At 35.2% G+C, this 17,079-nt stretch overlaps 1 long non-coding RNA gene across 1 annotated transcript in view; it reads right to left on the reverse strand.

The window, feature by feature from the left end:
- LOC108527387 (uncharacterized) overlaps positions 1 to 15,452 on the reverse strand; it is a 112,485-nt gene extending 97,033 nt beyond the window's left edge. Inside the window, exons 1-2 of the long non-coding RNA XR_001884789.1 lie at positions 15,358 to 15,452; positions 14,881 to 15,007 (exon numbers count right to left, since the gene is read on the reverse strand). This is a non-coding gene — a long non-coding RNA (uncharacterized LOC108527387). The remainder of the gene's footprint in view (positions 1 to 14,880; positions 15,008 to 15,357) is intronic.
- Between the last annotated feature and the right edge of the window lie 1,627 nt (positions 15,453 to 17,079).

Below are 17,079 nucleotides of genomic sequence, written 5' to 3' on the forward strand. Positions count from 1 at the left end.
ATTATAAAGTAGATTTATATATCATTAGATTTCATATCAAGAATAGATGATGCATTACATAATTGGGCACATCAAGAATAGATTAATAATCCTGACGACTGTAACTCAATAACAAAGCAAACTACCTAACTTTAAAATGTGCAACTTGTTTGATCAAATAATTTACAAAAGAAGATTTATAAATGACCAATAAACATGAATATGATCAATATCTGTAATCATCAAGAAAATGCATGTTAGTATAATGAGATTTCTCTAAGATACCTGAAACTCAGAAGTCTGGCAATTTCGAGTGTTCAGAAGCACGCAGAGCAAATGGAAATCTTCTACATGTTTTATGGGGATGCAAAATTGGAGAACTACTCTGAAAAACAGACTGGCAGTTTCTTATACATATGTTTACTATATGTATAAAGCCTCATCAGTTTTACCTCTAGAAATCTACCCAGGAAAAAATTTAAACTTATGTCCACACAAGGATTTCCACATAATTGTCTACAGCACCTTTATGTATAATAGACCAAAATCAGAAATACTCCAAAAGTTGACCAAATGGCAAATAAATAAATACTAGTATATCAAAANATCCTGAGAATTCTGTTTAGAAAGATTTTTCAGATTAATTCACCCTATAATAACTACATTGATACTTTCAGCATCATTTACAATTCCTGGTTTAATTAAATGCGTATATTTAATTAAATATATTTATATATACTTATATATCTATGTCTGTATTGAATCTTAGTTTCTCTATGTGAAGAAATCTGACTGTACTATTAAAATAAACTTTGTGCTTTTCTTCCCCATCTAGAAACATTCCACATTGAAATTTTGTACACACTAAACACTAACTGTTCTACTTAACAATAATTTGTTGTGTATTTTCTCTTCCACTTATCAACACATTTTATAATGCCAGCATTATACCAAAACAAGCCAAAAAATACAATATTTTAATAGAGTACAGACCAATCCCTCATATACATAGAAATGAAGAATCTTTTCAGAATTTTAAAGGGCACCTGTGAAGAATTTACAGATAACAGCATTCCCGGCAATGAAAGACTCTGGATTTTCCTTAAGATCAGTAACAAGGCAAGAATTTCTCTTTTATAACCTGTATTCAACATTGCACTGGAAGTGTAATCAGTACAATAAGGAAAGAAGAAGAAAAGGACACAGAGAATGGAAAGAAAGTAACTATCTACAGATGGTTGCCTGTCTTCAAATTGCCTTTTCTGAAAGAACTTTTAAGTTCCAATAAAACTTCAAGGCAAAATAGGTTATGGGTTTAATCATTAGAAAGTAAGACAGAAATGAAGATAGAAGACACGACTGTGTATAAGAGAAAATGCTAAGGAAGCTATTTTAAAAGCTGCTGCTAGAACTAATACGGGAAGCTAATAATGTAACACAATGAAATACATATATTCTTATAAGAACTGTAAATTCAAATTTAAAAGAATGGTTTATTGTAGCATCGAAAACTTAAAATAATAGGAACAGATTTAAAATTGATATAAGAACTGTCTTATGATACATGGAAAAGCACACTGCATAGAGAAATGAAAAAAGATGAAAGTAAATGGAGAGATACAATGTTCTTGAGAATCAGCAGGCTAAGTATTGTGAAGACCTCAGTTCTCTTTAAACCAACTTCAGTTCTCTTCAAACCAAACATTCAAGGCAATCCCAAGCAAAGATCCTACAGACTTTTAATAGAAATGGATGAGCTAATTCTAAAATTTATATGGCCATTCAAAAGACCCAGAAGACACAAAACACTATGTACAGTAAGAACAAAGTCGAGGGACTTATACTATCTAATTTCAAATGTACATTTATAGCTACATTAATTAAAATGGTGTAGCATTGGTGTAAAAAAAGTGTAAAACAGATCAATGAAAGAAAATAGAGTGTCTAGGCCGGGCAAGGTGGCTAACATCTGTAATCACAGCACTTTGGGAGGCTGAAGAGGGTGGATAACCCGAGGTCAGGAGTTCGAGAATAGCCAGGCCAACACAGTGAACCCCTACCTTTACAAAAAATACATAAATTAGCTGGGTGCAGTGGCATACACCTGTAGTCCCAGCTAGGAAAGAGGAGGCAGGAGAATCATTGGAACCTGTGATGGGGAGGTTGCAGTGAGCCGAGACTGCACCACTGCACTCCAGACTGGGCGACAGAGCGAGACCCTGTCTCAAATAAATAAAGGAAGAAAGAAAAGAAAGTGTCTAGAAATACACCCATGGGTATAATAAGCGATTTTCAACAGAGTTGCCAAGATAATTCAATAGAGAAAAGGTTTTCTTTTCAACAAATCCAATGAAAACAATCAGATGTCCAAATGAAAATAGAAGAACTTTGTTTCTTATCTCATATCATACACAAAATTACATAAAATAGATGCAGTTGAAACACTGAAAGGTAAATTATAAATATAACTTCTAGAAAAGATTATATAATATCCTCATAACATTCATGAATGCAATGATTTCTAAATAGAACACAAATCATTTTAAAATCTGATATTTGAAAAGCATAAATAAGTAAATGAATTACAAAATAAAATTAGATTTTATCAAAATTGTATAAGTCTAAACTTCAGTAAGACAGTAAAATTACGTAATTGGGTATATCAAGAATAGATTATAAATTACATTATAAAGTAGATTTATATATCATTAGATTTCATATCAAGAATAGATGATGCATTACATAATTGGGCACATCAAGAATAGATTAATAATCCTGACGACTGTAACTCAATAACAAAGCAAACTACCTAACTTTAAAATGTGCAACTTGTTTGATCAAATAATTTACAAAAGAAGATTTATAAATGACCAATAAACATGAATATGATCAATATCTGTAATCATCAAGAAAATGCATGTTAGTATAATGAGATTTCTCTAAGATACCTGAAACTCAGAAGTCTGGCAATTTCGAGTGTTCAGAAGCACGCAGAGCAAATGGAAATCTTCTACATGTTTTATGGGGATGCAAAATTGGAGAACTACTCTGAAAACAGACTGGCAGTTTCTTATACATATGTTTACTATATGTATAAAGCCTCATCAGTTTTACCTCTAGAAATCTACCCAGGAAAAAATTTAAACTTATGTCCACACAAGGATTTCCACATAATTGTCTACAGCACCTTTATGTATAATAGACCAAAATCAGAAATACTCCAAAAGTTGACCAAATGGCAAATAAATAAATACTAGTATATCAAAACAATAGAACATATTTTTACTCAGCAATAAAGAATGGACTACGGATACATGAGAACATGAACCAATCTCAAAAACATTCTGCTGGAAAAAAGAAAACCTACACTAAAAGTCAATAGCTTATAGTTCTATTTATATAAAAATCTAGAATAAGATAAACTAACCTGTAGTGACAGCAAGATCAGTGCTTGCCTAGAGTCAAGGGCGGTGACTTTTAAAAGGCATAATGGAACATTTGGGGGTGACAGAGATGTTCTACATTTTGATCATGATAATGGCTTCAAGTGTGTATGTATTTGTCAAAATTCATCTAACAGTATATTTAAAATCGATGAATTTTATTTTATGTAAATTAATCAATTGATTTGGTTTAAAAACTACAATAGAAAGGCTAGTGGACACTGTATCTGAGGCACTGAATGGAGTAAACCATTCTTTCTTCCATCCTAGAAACTCCAGGAGTAAAAGAGACCTTGCCTTCAGTGCATGAACTTGTCCACACTTATCAGTTACTGAAAATATTTCAGAAACTGATTTCCTCTGATTTCAAAGAATCTGAGGAAAACTTTGACTCTCTGGTAGTCAAACAAATGTTTTTGTACTTGGAGATTTGGAAACTTGTTGTAAATCTAATATTAGGTTAGGGCAGCTTGACAAAACAATAAGAATTTGTTGCCTGGGCAAGGTTGCAGTGAGCCGAGACTGCACCACTGCGCTCCAGACTGGGCAACAGAGCGAGACCCCATCTCAAATAAATAAATAAAGGAAGAAAGAAAAGAAAGTGTCTAGAAATATGCCCATGGGTATAATGACCGGTTTTCAACAGAGTTGCCAAGATAATTCAATAGAGAAAAGGTTTTCTTTTCAACAAATCCAATGAAAACAATTAGATGTCCAAATGAAAACAGAATAACTTTGTTTCTTATCTCATATCATACACAAAATTACATAAAAATAGATGCAGCTGAAACAGATACAGGCTCACACCTGTAATCCCAACATTTTGGGAGGCTGAGGCGGGAGGATTGCTTGAGCCCAAGAGTTTAAAACCAGCCTAGGCAACAGTGAGACCCTAGCTTTGAAAACAAACAAACAACAAAAGGTTAACATTAGTTATTTTCTTTACTCTCATTGATTAGTAGTAAGTTCATGTTTGGAAAAAAATTAGTTTGTAAACTGGGAAGAAACAACGTTATTATTTGCATCTCAAGTTGTACCTGGCAGTTCCCAGGTCAAGTTAAGTGACATTCTCAGGGGAAGCCTCCTGTCTTTGCCTAAATTACACCAAGTTATTTCATGCCTCAACTCCCTCCACATGTGTTGCCCTCGGAGCCTGAAAGTTTTTTCCCTTGTCTTTGCTTGGGTTCACTTCCACTCATTCCTCCAGACCCAATTTAAAAATTGATTTTTTCAAATCACCATTCTGTTTCAATCAGTTGTTCTTTATTAGATTTACTCATTGCACTACATTTTATGCATTCAGAACATCTATGAAATTTGGATATTTGTGTATTTATAAATGAATTTTTTGGCTTATTGTCTGTCCTATCTCTATTCTAAGTTCTATGACCTCATTCCTTTCCAGTGCTTACAAATGCTGTTGATTACTGGAATTGTTCAGTACTTCTGAATTCCGGAGATGTGTACAGGAGGGTCAAAGTTTTATACAATCAAAGAGAAGATCCCATTTTCTGTGATTTTCCTAAATGGCTTCAAAACGTGGCTTAATCTGAAAATAGGTTGGGGGGGTTTCAAAGGCATGGACTCTCATTCTGTCCAATTTTACATTTCTGGTTTCCAAAAGAGTACCAAAAAATAATAACAACAACAACATAGTATCAAGCAAATAAATTTAAGAAAAAGAATATTCTTTGGAGGACAAGAGGAAACTGAATCATATCATTAAAAATGGTAAATGAAGGGAAAGTATCAAGCATTTATCCTGCCTTGTCTATAGGAAGTACCACTACGTAATTAATTAAAGAGTAGCCCATAAGAAGTGTCTCCTTATAAAACATCACAGCAAATTAAAAAGAAAAAAAACTCTTCTAACTGTTGTGAGATGGTATCTCATTGCGGTTTTGATTTGCATTTCTCTGATGGCCAGTGATGACGAGCATTTTTTCATGTGTCTGTTGGCTGTATGAATGTCTTCTTTTGAGAAATGTCTGTTCATATCCTTGGCCCACTTTTTGATGGGATTGTTTGTTTTTTTCTTGTAAATTTGTTTGAGTTCTTGTGCTGGAGAGGATGTGGAGAAATAGGAACACTTTTACACTGTTGGTGGGATTGTAAACTAGTTCAACCATTGTGGAAAACAGTATGGCGATTCCTCAAGGATCTAGAACTAGAAATACCATTTGACCCAGCCATCCCATTACTGGGTATATACCCAAAGGATTATAAATCATGCTGCTATAAAGACACATGCACACATATGTTTATTGTGGCACTATTCACAATAGCAAAGACTTGGAATCAACCCAAATGTCCATCAGTGACAGACTGGATTAAGAAAATGTGGCACATATACACCATGGAATACTATGCAGCCATAAAAAAGGATGAGTTTGTGTCCTTTGTAGGGACATGGATGCAGCTGGAAACCATCATTCTCAGCAAACTATCACAAGAACAGAAAACCAAACACCGCATGTTCTCACTCATAGGTGGGAACTGAACAATGAGATCACTTGGACTCGGGAAGGGGAACATCACACACTGGGGCCTATCATGGGGAGGGGGGAGGGGGGAGGGATTGCATTGGGGAGTTATACATGATATAAATGATGAATTGATGGGTGCTGACGAGTTGATGGGTGCAGCACACCAACATGGCACAAGTATACATATGTAACAAACCTGCACGTTATGCACATGTACCCTAGAACTTAAAGTATAATAAAAAAAAGAAAGAAAAAGAGAAAAAAAACTGACAACTTAAATGCTCTAATTTTCAAAATAACTAATTAATGAATCTAATCATTGAGCATTTTGCTGCTAATATAACAAAGAGTGAGGTAACTAGACATCACGTACCTCCTGATTAAAGAATACAATACCGGCCGGGCGCAGTGGCTCACGCCTGTAATCCCAGCACTTTGGGAGGCCGAGGTAGGTGGATCACGAGCTCAGGAGATTGAGACCATCCTGCCTAACACGGTGAAACCCCGTCTCTGCTAAAAATACAAAAAACTAGCCAGGCGTGGTGGTGGGCGCCTGTAGTCCCAGCTACTCGGGAGGCTGAGGCAGGAGAATGGCGTGAACCCGGGAGGCGGAGCTTGCAGTGAGCCGAGATCCCGCCACTGCACTCCAGCCCGGGCGACAAAGAGAGACTCCGTCTCAAAAAAAAAAAAAAAAAAAAAAAAAAAATACAATACCACCTACAGTCTTTCCAGTGGAACGGAACATGAGCCTGCTGATGCCTGAGATCCAGCACCAAGTATTTAAAGAAATAGCGAGGACAAAGAACACATTAAACCACACCATTAGTACATAACAAGTCTATACTATGGAAAACCTTACAAGACAAATGTCCAGGGTTGATGAACAGATGAGTGGCAAGGTAATATAAAGAAGTGGGAGGAAAGCCTGTCAATGAAAAAATGTATCATTTATTTTAAATAGGCAAGAAAAAAACTATAAAAATCACTAGCAGAAGTTCTCTACAAGAAATTCTACGGCGATTCTGTCATGCTGAAATAAAAGGAGGCTAGACAATAACCTGAATTCAAAGAAAGAAAAGCATGGGGAAAGTAACTTTACAGGTAAATAGAAAAGAGAATATAAATGTATTTTTTGTTATTAACTAATTTTTTCCTCAACTGTATAAAACAGTATTTATAAGTCTATGTTGATGGACATACAATATATAAAGGTACAATTTGTGTAACAAAATGATACACTGAAAGAGTAGGGAATGAGCTTTATGAAAGCAAAGTCCTTGTACACTATTGAAATTAGGTTGATATTATCTCAACTAGATTTTTATAAGTTAAATGTTAATTGTGATCCTCAGAGCAATCACTAAAAAAACCTCGAAATCATATTGAAAGAAATGACAAATGAATTAAATGATATGCTGGAAGTACCTAACAAAGGACAGTAATTTAATAGAATTCAAATATGCATAAGAAGTACATAAAATAAACACAAATATGGCGGATGTGAGTCCTATCTTATCAGTAAATGCATTACATAATAATGGACTAAGCACTCGAATTAAAAGTAGAGATTAGAAGAATGGTCAACTATACACAAGTCAACTAAACACAACTATACACAAGTCAACTAAAACACAAGTCAACTAAACACAACTATATGCAAGTCAACTAAACACAAGTAAACTATTACCTATCTACAAAAGGTACACTTTGTATTCAAAGACACAAACAGGTTAAAATTAAAAGGATGGAAAGAGATATACTATGTAAACAATAGTAAGAGAACTGGTGTGGCTATACTAATATCAGACAATATAGATTATAAGGCAAAATATTGTTATTAGATACAAAGGTGATTTTATAATAAGAGGTTAATTCATCTAGAAAATATAACAATTTAAAATATATAATAATCCAACAATAGAGCTCAATATACATAAAGAAAAATTGCAGATTTGAAGGAGAGGCACGTCAACCTTAGCAGCTGCAAAATCAATCCCCTTTAAGCAATAAATAAAAAACTGGAAAGAAATTCAAGAAGGAAATTCAACATTTGAACAGCACTATAAATGAACTAGAACTAACATCTATAAAATACTCCACCCAACAGAACAGACTACAGATTAGGCCCTATGGTAGTCCTTAAAACAAAGCCCAATAAACTTAAAAATATAAATCATAGAAAGTATGTTTTCTGGCCATAATGCAATTATACTAGAAATCAGTAACAATAAAATATGGAAAACTAACAAAAATGTGGACATTAATAATACACTATTAAATAACCAATAGGTCAAGAAGAAATCCCAGGTAAATTTGAAAAGACTTGGAAATAAGTGAAGGAAAACACAACATATTAAAATACATGAAATACACCTAAAACAGTACTTAAAGGCAAATTTATAGCTCTAACCTTCTCTTAAAAAAATAAGATGTTTTCAGACTAATAACCTAACTTTGCACCTTCTTAAGTAACTAGAGTAAGAAGAGGAAACTAAAGCCAAAGCAAACAGAAGGAAAAAATAAAGATTACAGTGGTAATAAATGACAAAGAGTAGCGAAAGTAACCGAAACCAAAAGCAGGTTCTTTGAAAAGATCAAATAACCAAACCAAAAGTAGGTTCTTCGAAAAGATCAAACCAAATTGACAACCTGTAAGACTGACAAAGAAACAAAGAGAGAAGATGCAAGTTACTAAAATCAGAAATAAAAGAGGAAGTATTTTTACTTATATTTTACTTATCTTAGAAATTAAAAGTATTATAAAGGAATGCTATAAACAATCATATACCTACAAATTAAGATTACCTAAATGAAATGGTCAAATCCTCAGAATGACAGAAACAACAGACTCAAAAAAAGAAACAGGAAAAAAATTAGAAAATTGGAATAGACCTATAACAAGAAAAAAGACTGAATTAATAGTGAAAAACTTCCTGTAAGAAAAAGTACAGGACCAGATGGCTTCACTGGTGAATTCTACCAAATGTTTGAAGAAGAATCAACAACAATCTTCTACAGACTCCTCCAAAAAACAGAAGAGGAGAGAGAGGAGAGACACTTCACAACTCATTCTATGAGGCCAGTATTATCCTGAAAACAAAATCAAAGACCCCCTCAACACACACACACACACCACCACACCAATTTCCCTCATGAACACTGGTGCAAAAATTCTCATCAAAATACTAGTACACGTGTAACATGTGAAGGATTATACACAATGGATGAGTGGGATTTCTCTGAGGAATGCATAGTTGGCATATCATATAAAAATCAACAAATACCATAGGATGAAAAACACGTGACCATCCCAGTAGACAGAAAATAAACATATGACAAAATTCAAACCCTTCCACAATTAAAAAGGAAAATCTATTGGCAATAGGAAGGAGCCTGACAAAGGACATCTATGAAAAGCTCAATGCTATCTTCATTCTTAGTGATTAGTGACTGAAAGTTTTCCTCCTAATATCAGGAACAAGACAAGAATGTCAGTTTTCATCCCTTATATTCAACATGGTACTACAGGATCCAGTTATGGCACTTAGGCAAGAAAAAGAAACAAGGTAATCATATTGGAAAGAATGAATGAAACTACCTCTATTTGCAGATGACATGATCTTGCACAGAGAAGATCCTAAGGAATCTATAAAAAATTAGAGGCCATAACTGAGTTATTAGAAACTCAGTTTCTAATGTTTGAAGGATACAAAATCAAGATATAAAAATCAGTTGTATTTCTACAGACTAGCAATAAACAATCTGGACATGAATTTAATAAATCAATTCCATTTTCACTAGCACAACATGAATGGCACACCTAGGAATAAATATAACCAAAAGTGTAAGATGAGCATACTCAAAACTGCAAAATTTTTGAAAGAAATTTACAAAAATATAAATCAATGTAAAGACATCTCACATTTATAGATTGGAAGACAATCTTTTAAAGACGGAAATATTTTCAAAAATGATCTACAAATTCAATGGAATCACTATCAAAATCTCAGTTGCCTTTTATGCAAAATAAGATGATTTAAAATTTAAATGGAAAAGCAAGGGACCCTGAATAGTCGCAATAGTACTGAAAATGAAGAACAAGGTCAGAGGACTCACACTTTCCAATTTCAAAACTTACTACACAGCTACAGTAATCAAGACTGTTTTGTACCAACATGAGGACAGACATACAGATCCATGGAACAGAATTGAGAATTCTGAAATAAAGACATACATTCATGATCAGTTAATTTTCAACAAAGATGTCAAAACTTCAACTAGAGAAGAGTAATCTGTTTTATAAATGGGCTGGGGTAATTGGATATCAACATGTAAGAAAAAAAAAAAGATTTTGGAACTCTACCTTATATTGTGGTAAGAGACAAGCATGACTTGTTTTCTGGTCACAACCCTGCTGACCAAAACAAGATCTGGCCCAAACAGGATAAAGTGAAGAAATTAGCAGGAACCAGCAGATGGTGATGAAAGTGATCCCTAGTTGCCCTCATTGCTCATCGGACTGGGATACTCCCACTAACGCCATGACAGTTTACAAGTGCCAAGGCAACCACCCAGAAGTTACCACCCCTTTCCTAGAAAGTTATAAATAAATCCCCCCTCAATTTGAATTGACTCACCCATCCATGTAATTGAAAGCGAATGTAAGGGAGTACAAATACAGTTTGTACAAGAGCCCATAAGTTGGTAACTCTGGGCCCCCTGCCTATGAGTTAGGCCTGTTCTACAAAGAACGGTACCTACAGTTCTAAGAGATGGCTAACAGCACTGGCTCACCCTTGAATTCCTTCCTGTGCAAAGCCAAGAACCCTTCTGGACTGAACCCAAAAGTTGAGGCTTGCTTGTGCTGCATCATTATCTATAAAAATTAACTCAACTGAATCAAAACCCAAATCCTAAATATAAGAGTAAAACTGTAAACTGCTTAAAACGTAATTGACCTTGGATTAAGCAATGGTTTACCTACATTTGACAGCAAAAGCACAAGCAACTAAAGAAAAACAGACAAATTAAATTTTATAAACTTCAAAACTTTTGTATTTTAAAGGATATTATCAAAAAAGTGAAAAGATAACACACAAAATGAGATAATTAAAAATGGGCAAAGGACTTTTTCAAGGAGATTTCTATCTTCAATGAATCAAGGTTTGACAAGAGAAACTGTAGCAAAGACATGTGTGTCATCATATCATAGCTCATGCAACTTACACACACATTGTTGGACAATCATGAATCATTTGCTATATATATATACGTAAAGGCCATATAGATGCTCATCCAGCATGTGCTTAATTTGTTAACTGACAATTAATTTTTTCCCAGTGCAACTCATTCCATTTAAGAACATTTTAAGCCATTCTACAACGTAAACGTAGTTCAAAACATCATATGGTACACAATAAATATATATGCTATATTTGTCAATTAAAAATACAAAAGAGCATTCAAAATGGTACAAAAACAAGGAGAAGCAAAGGATTTCGTAGAAATTTCTTCAAAGAAGACATATATGTGACTAATGTTTAAAAATCTTCAAAATCAATAGTCATCAGTGAAATGCAAGTTAACACCTCAATGACATACCACTAGATGTTCTCCTAGATGGCTATAATTTTAAAACGCAGAAAATAAAAAGTGTTGGCAAGGATGTAGAGAAATCAGATCCCTGATATGTAGCTTGTGAAAATGTAAAATGGTGCAATTATCCTTTGGAAAGCAGATATTGCTTTAGAAAGTTAAATATAGAATTGCCATATCACTCAGCTATTTTACTCCTAGGTATGCCCCCAAGAGAACTGAAAATATTTGTCCATGCAAAAGCTCGTACATGAATATTCCTCACAGCATTGTTCATAATTGCCAAAAAGTAAAAAATTCCACATCTATCAACTGATGAATAAACAAAATTTGTTATATCCATAAATTAAATATTATTCAGCCATAAAAAGGAATGCACTACTGATTCATGCAAGAACGTGCACAAACCTTGAAAACATGCTAAGTGAAAGAAGCCAACCACAAAAGGCTACATATTGTGTGATTCAATTTATATGAAATGCCCAGAATATAATATCCCATTGAGACAGAAAGTAGATTAGTGGTCGCCAGTAGCTGGAGGAGGGGAGCAAGGAGTAGCTCTTCTAATAGTAGTTGACAGCTTTATAAATATATTAAAAATAAACTGTATACTTTAAAGGGTGATTTTATAGTATGTAAATTATATATGTCAATTAAAATTTAACTAAAACCTGAACCATAATGATATCAACTTAATATTTTAACCTCGAACTCATAAATGTATATATTTATCCCCAACAGTGTTTGGAAAAATATATAAGGGCTTTCTGTGACTGTGATCCAATACTGTCTCTCTGTAATTTTCTCAAGATCCAAATAATGCATAACGCATCTTTTTAGAGTCCCAGTTCTACATCATTTCAACCCGTGTGAAAATTAGCCATTTTGGGGTCATTCTGAGGGCTAAATTCGTCCAAATATTTTTCTGGTCTCCTACGGTTATCTCCTAAACACCTAATTTGGTGAGATTTTAAATCTACTCTTTAGAGTCTCTTGGAAGCTTCTAATTTCATTTTAAATTGGACTACAAACTTCCTCTACTTTAAACTCATTTAATCATATTTTTGGTATTTAATTAAAACACGTAACCACTACAGGTAGCATAAGCAGTTTTGAAGGGAACAGAACCAATTCTTGACAAGCATATAACTCATCTGGTGTAAATGGAAGGGCAAAGGCAGGAAAAAGGAAGAGCATCTAAGGCACAAGTCATCAGATAACAGAAAAAAACACTGAAAGACCAGTTTGTTCAGGACATTTGTATACAGAAATGAGATTAAATACCTATTATACTTAAACACGATAGTAAGGTACGGATGAGTCTGAATATGTGAAAAGGTCATTGCACACATATATTAATATGATAGCATGGACCATAGAACAGATTTTGGGGAACATATAAACAGAGAAATCTGACTAGTGTTTATCCACCCATCTATAAACCTGTGCCCTTAAGTTGAGGATAAAATATCCTTCAGTCCAGTTTCTAGGACTTTTACTGCAAAAACAAAAAATGGTGATCACTAAACTTTGAAGAATATAAGCAACCCCAACCACATAGAGCCCCACCTCTGTGTCTCTACTCTACTCATTATGGATTCTAATTATTGCCTGGAAACAGATTATACACCCTGGGTCTAAATAATGTCCTTTGTAGCTTTGGAAATGACTTTTCTCATCTTTTAAATGGTTACAATGATTGCTGTGTTGGTAGATAGCAGGCACCAAAGATGTCCACACTCCAATTTTCTGTGAATATATTGCCTTATACCACAAAAGGAACTGTGTAGACAAGAGTAAATCTTCCTGAGATTAGAAGATTATCTTTGACTACTAAAGTAGGTCCAATCTAATCACATGGATTTCTAAAAGTAGAAGAACAAGATAGATGAATATGTCAGATGGAACACAAGGACCTGACCAACTCTGGGTGGCTTTAAAGATGGAGAGAGAGGCCATGAGTCATAGAATGTGGGTAGCTCCTAGAAGCAAGGAAATGAAGACCTCAGTCCTACAACCACATATAACTGAATTCTGCCAAAAATCTAAATGAGCAAAGAAAGACATTGTCTCCCAGGGCCTCCAGAGAGAAACACAGCCCTGGCCACACCTCAATTTTAGCCCACTAAAACCTGTGCTAGACCTGGATCTACAGAACTGTAAAATAATACATTTATACTGTTTTAAGTCACTAAAATTGTGTTAATTTTTAATAGTCACAATAAAAAAATAAAATGAACTCATCCTCACAGAAATGGGACTAATTTTAAACTAGACGATTCATGTAAAAAGGATATACCATTCCTGATACTAAAGTTGTTAGTAGTTTTACCATTGCTCTTCTGTTATTGTTAGTCTCACAGCACTTAGAACATGAGGCATTGTTTCATAGATATATTTTTCAAAATAGATTGCATGCCCCTTGATGGCAACAGTCATGCCTAATTTATTTTGGAGTACACATGCTAGCCATACCATTGTAGGTTTTTTAATTCTTTCATATATGTGTGATTAAACAAACAATTGGACAGTATTGAAGGATTTTGCATTTTCAGATACTTAGAAATCTGTGCTAAATAATTATAGGAACACTTGGGAGTTGCTGCTCTATCTAAATGATGTGATACTATGGCAACGGGAGAAAAAAATGAAAGTAAACTATCTTTGTAATTGGTCTTAGATAGGCAAGAACACGGCCAATAGTGAATTAAGGAATGAGAAGCATTACAGAAGACTAAATGGGATGCAACATTCATAGCTTTGACATAGTTGTTGTTAGAGACAAATTTTATGAATGACAATACAGGTAGTCTATATGCATTGCTTATGTGATGTGTATTAGGAGTTATTTTCTTATTCTGCTCAATAAGACTTAGTAGAAAAGATGAACAAGCAACAGTAAGAACAGCTCTTTCACCTCTTCTATAAATTTCTTTTCAGTCAGTATTAAAAATTGTCCCAAATTTAAGCCTGTTTGTGTTACCACATATACAGAATACTCATCAGGGATTACACAAAGAATATTAGAATAAAAAGAAGCTTTAAGAATTTCAATTGAATTACAAGACACCCTGATACTTACGCACATTTTTTTCTAAGCTTTTTTTTTTTTTTTTTTTCCTCAAAGTACCATCTCCAGAGCCGCAAAGCACAATTTTCACTGCTTTGGAAAATAATGTTGTATTTTCTGAGTCAAGTATATCTGGATAATTACTTATTTGAAGTCTACAAACACAATTTTGAGATACTGAAAAGCAAACATGTAAGACAGGTTAAAACAAGAAAGGTATGTTTATAATACACTATTGTTTTGGTTTAGGTATCACTGTATCCTTAAATCTTTGAGCATATAGAAAAAACACAATCTAGAGACTCACAGGATTTGTGTTCATCTTTCTGCGGCAGACAGACTCTAAGATGGCCCCATGGTTTCCATCTCATGCTTTTGCTCTTGCATACTCTTCTACCTTTGAGTTTAGGTCAGACTTGTGACTTTGTTCCAGCCTGTAGAGCACAACAAAAGTGACATGCTATATGTAATTATGACACGTAAGATTGTAACAGCTGTCTTCCTAGGAGACATTATTTCCCTTGCTGGCTTTTAAGAAACCAGCTGCCATTGGTGTATTTTCAATGTTTTCTTGCTTTTTGTCGGTTTCAAATAAATAGAATGTGAAAAATAAACAAGTCTGAAACTGACTTCAAGTTTTAAGAGTGATAAAGTACTGTGAAAGTTAAAGAGGCGAACCCCGCCGCCATTTTGTCCCCTGGTCCCTGCAAGGCATACTGACAGCCGGCGCCCCAGCGCGGACCCGTCCTGGTCTGCGTGACGCACGACCCTCGTGGACACTCACCCCTGGCCACCCTGCGCAGCTCAGAGCGGCTCAGAGCTTATCGCCGGGAACGGGGCGGGGCGGGACGGGGCAGGGAGGTCTTGGAGAGGCGGGGCGGCTTCCCAGCGTACCGCACCACGTGACTCTCAGTGTGGCCGCGCTTCTCCCAGCTAAGGCCCGTGCGCAGGCGCACTCTGGTTCGCGCCACTGGGGCGCCCAGGCGGGAGGTTGGAGCATCTTGTGAGTTAGAATATGGAGAGGGCCACATGACAACCGAGGGTGGCCTCTGTCCAGCAGCTGGTAAAAAAAAGTCATAACCCTCAGTCCGATAACCTGCAAGAAGACTGAATTTTGCCAACAATCACATGAGCTTAAACAAAGTTCCTTCTCCAGTTGAGCCTTAGATGAGACTAGTACTCTGGCTAACATATTGATTGCAGCTTTGCTAAACTCTAAACGGGACGCTAACTAAATTATTCCTCGACTCATGACACAGAATACATGAGATAATGTATTGTTTTAAGCAATAGCTAATATATTAGGTTTCAAAACCTTTTCTGTGCAGGTTGAGACAAGTTTCATAATACAAACTATTGCCTCCTATTTCTTATTTAAAGTATTAAATACTAAATCAACACAATAACATCAGTTGACTCATTATGATACTACATACATGAACTGACAAGTGAAACTTTTAGGTTGTTTCAAGACTGTATATGAAAAATTGGTTAAATGTTTAAGTTGGTGCCCAATTAATTTGCTATAAAACTTTTTTAAATCTCTTTTTTCTTTCTTATCTTTGCAATATCTACTAACCAAATTAGGCAAGCTCACATCATAAATATTTCTAAAATTCATCGTTTCCTTAATTCATATTCATGAGCCGTGATTTGGGAGCTATCATATCCCACCTTTCACTGTATCAACTTCATTTTTTTTTTTTTGAGACGGAGTCTCGCTCGGTCGCCGAGACTGGAGTGCAGCGGCACGATCTCGGCTCACTGCAAGCTCCGCCTCCCAGGTTTACACCATTCTCCTGCCTCAGCCTCCCGAGTAGCTGGTACTACAGGTGCCCGCCATCACGCCCAACTGATTTTTTTTGTATTTTTTAAAGAGACAGGGTTTCATTGTGTTAGCCAGGACGGTCTCGATCTCCTGACCTCGTGATCTGCCCACCTCGGCCTCCCAAAATGCTGGGATTACAGGCGTGAGCCACTGCGCCTGGCCTGACTGTATCAACTTCATTCTGATCTCCACACTTCACTCTCACTCTTTTCCCCCTCCCTTCATTTTTACCTGAAACCAGAGTAATATTTCCTATATAAACTTGTAATTACATGAACCAGATTCTCTACCTGCTTTCCAGAGTCTTTGGGAAAAGGCTAAACTCTTCTGTATAACTCATCTCATGCCCCAGGTTTTACTAATTTCATCTGCCTAGCTAAAAGAAACATATTTTGTTTCCTCAAGGGTAAGGATTACGCATGTCTTATCTCTTTATTCTCAGCATTCTGCATGTTTGATTCGAGCCTCAAACAAATTTGACATTTAATATTTCTTGAAGTAATACGTGAAGCAATAAATAACATGTTTAAATGTATGTCATCAGAACGAGAATCTCATATACATTTTGTACATTTATTTTCTGTACCTATTCATCAATAAACTTTCTTTTTTTTGAGACGGAGTCTCGCTCTGTCGCCCAGGCTGCAGTGCAGTGGTGCTATCTCGGCTCACTGCAAG

This window comes from Rhinopithecus bieti, unplaced genomic scaffold, assembly GCF_001698545.2.
Source record: "Rhinopithecus bieti isolate Rb0 unplaced genomic scaffold, ASM169854v2 scaffold_2574, whole genome shotgun sequence".
NCBI classification, from domain to species: Eukaryota; Metazoa; Chordata; class Mammalia; order Primates; family Cercopithecidae; genus Rhinopithecus; species Rhinopithecus bieti.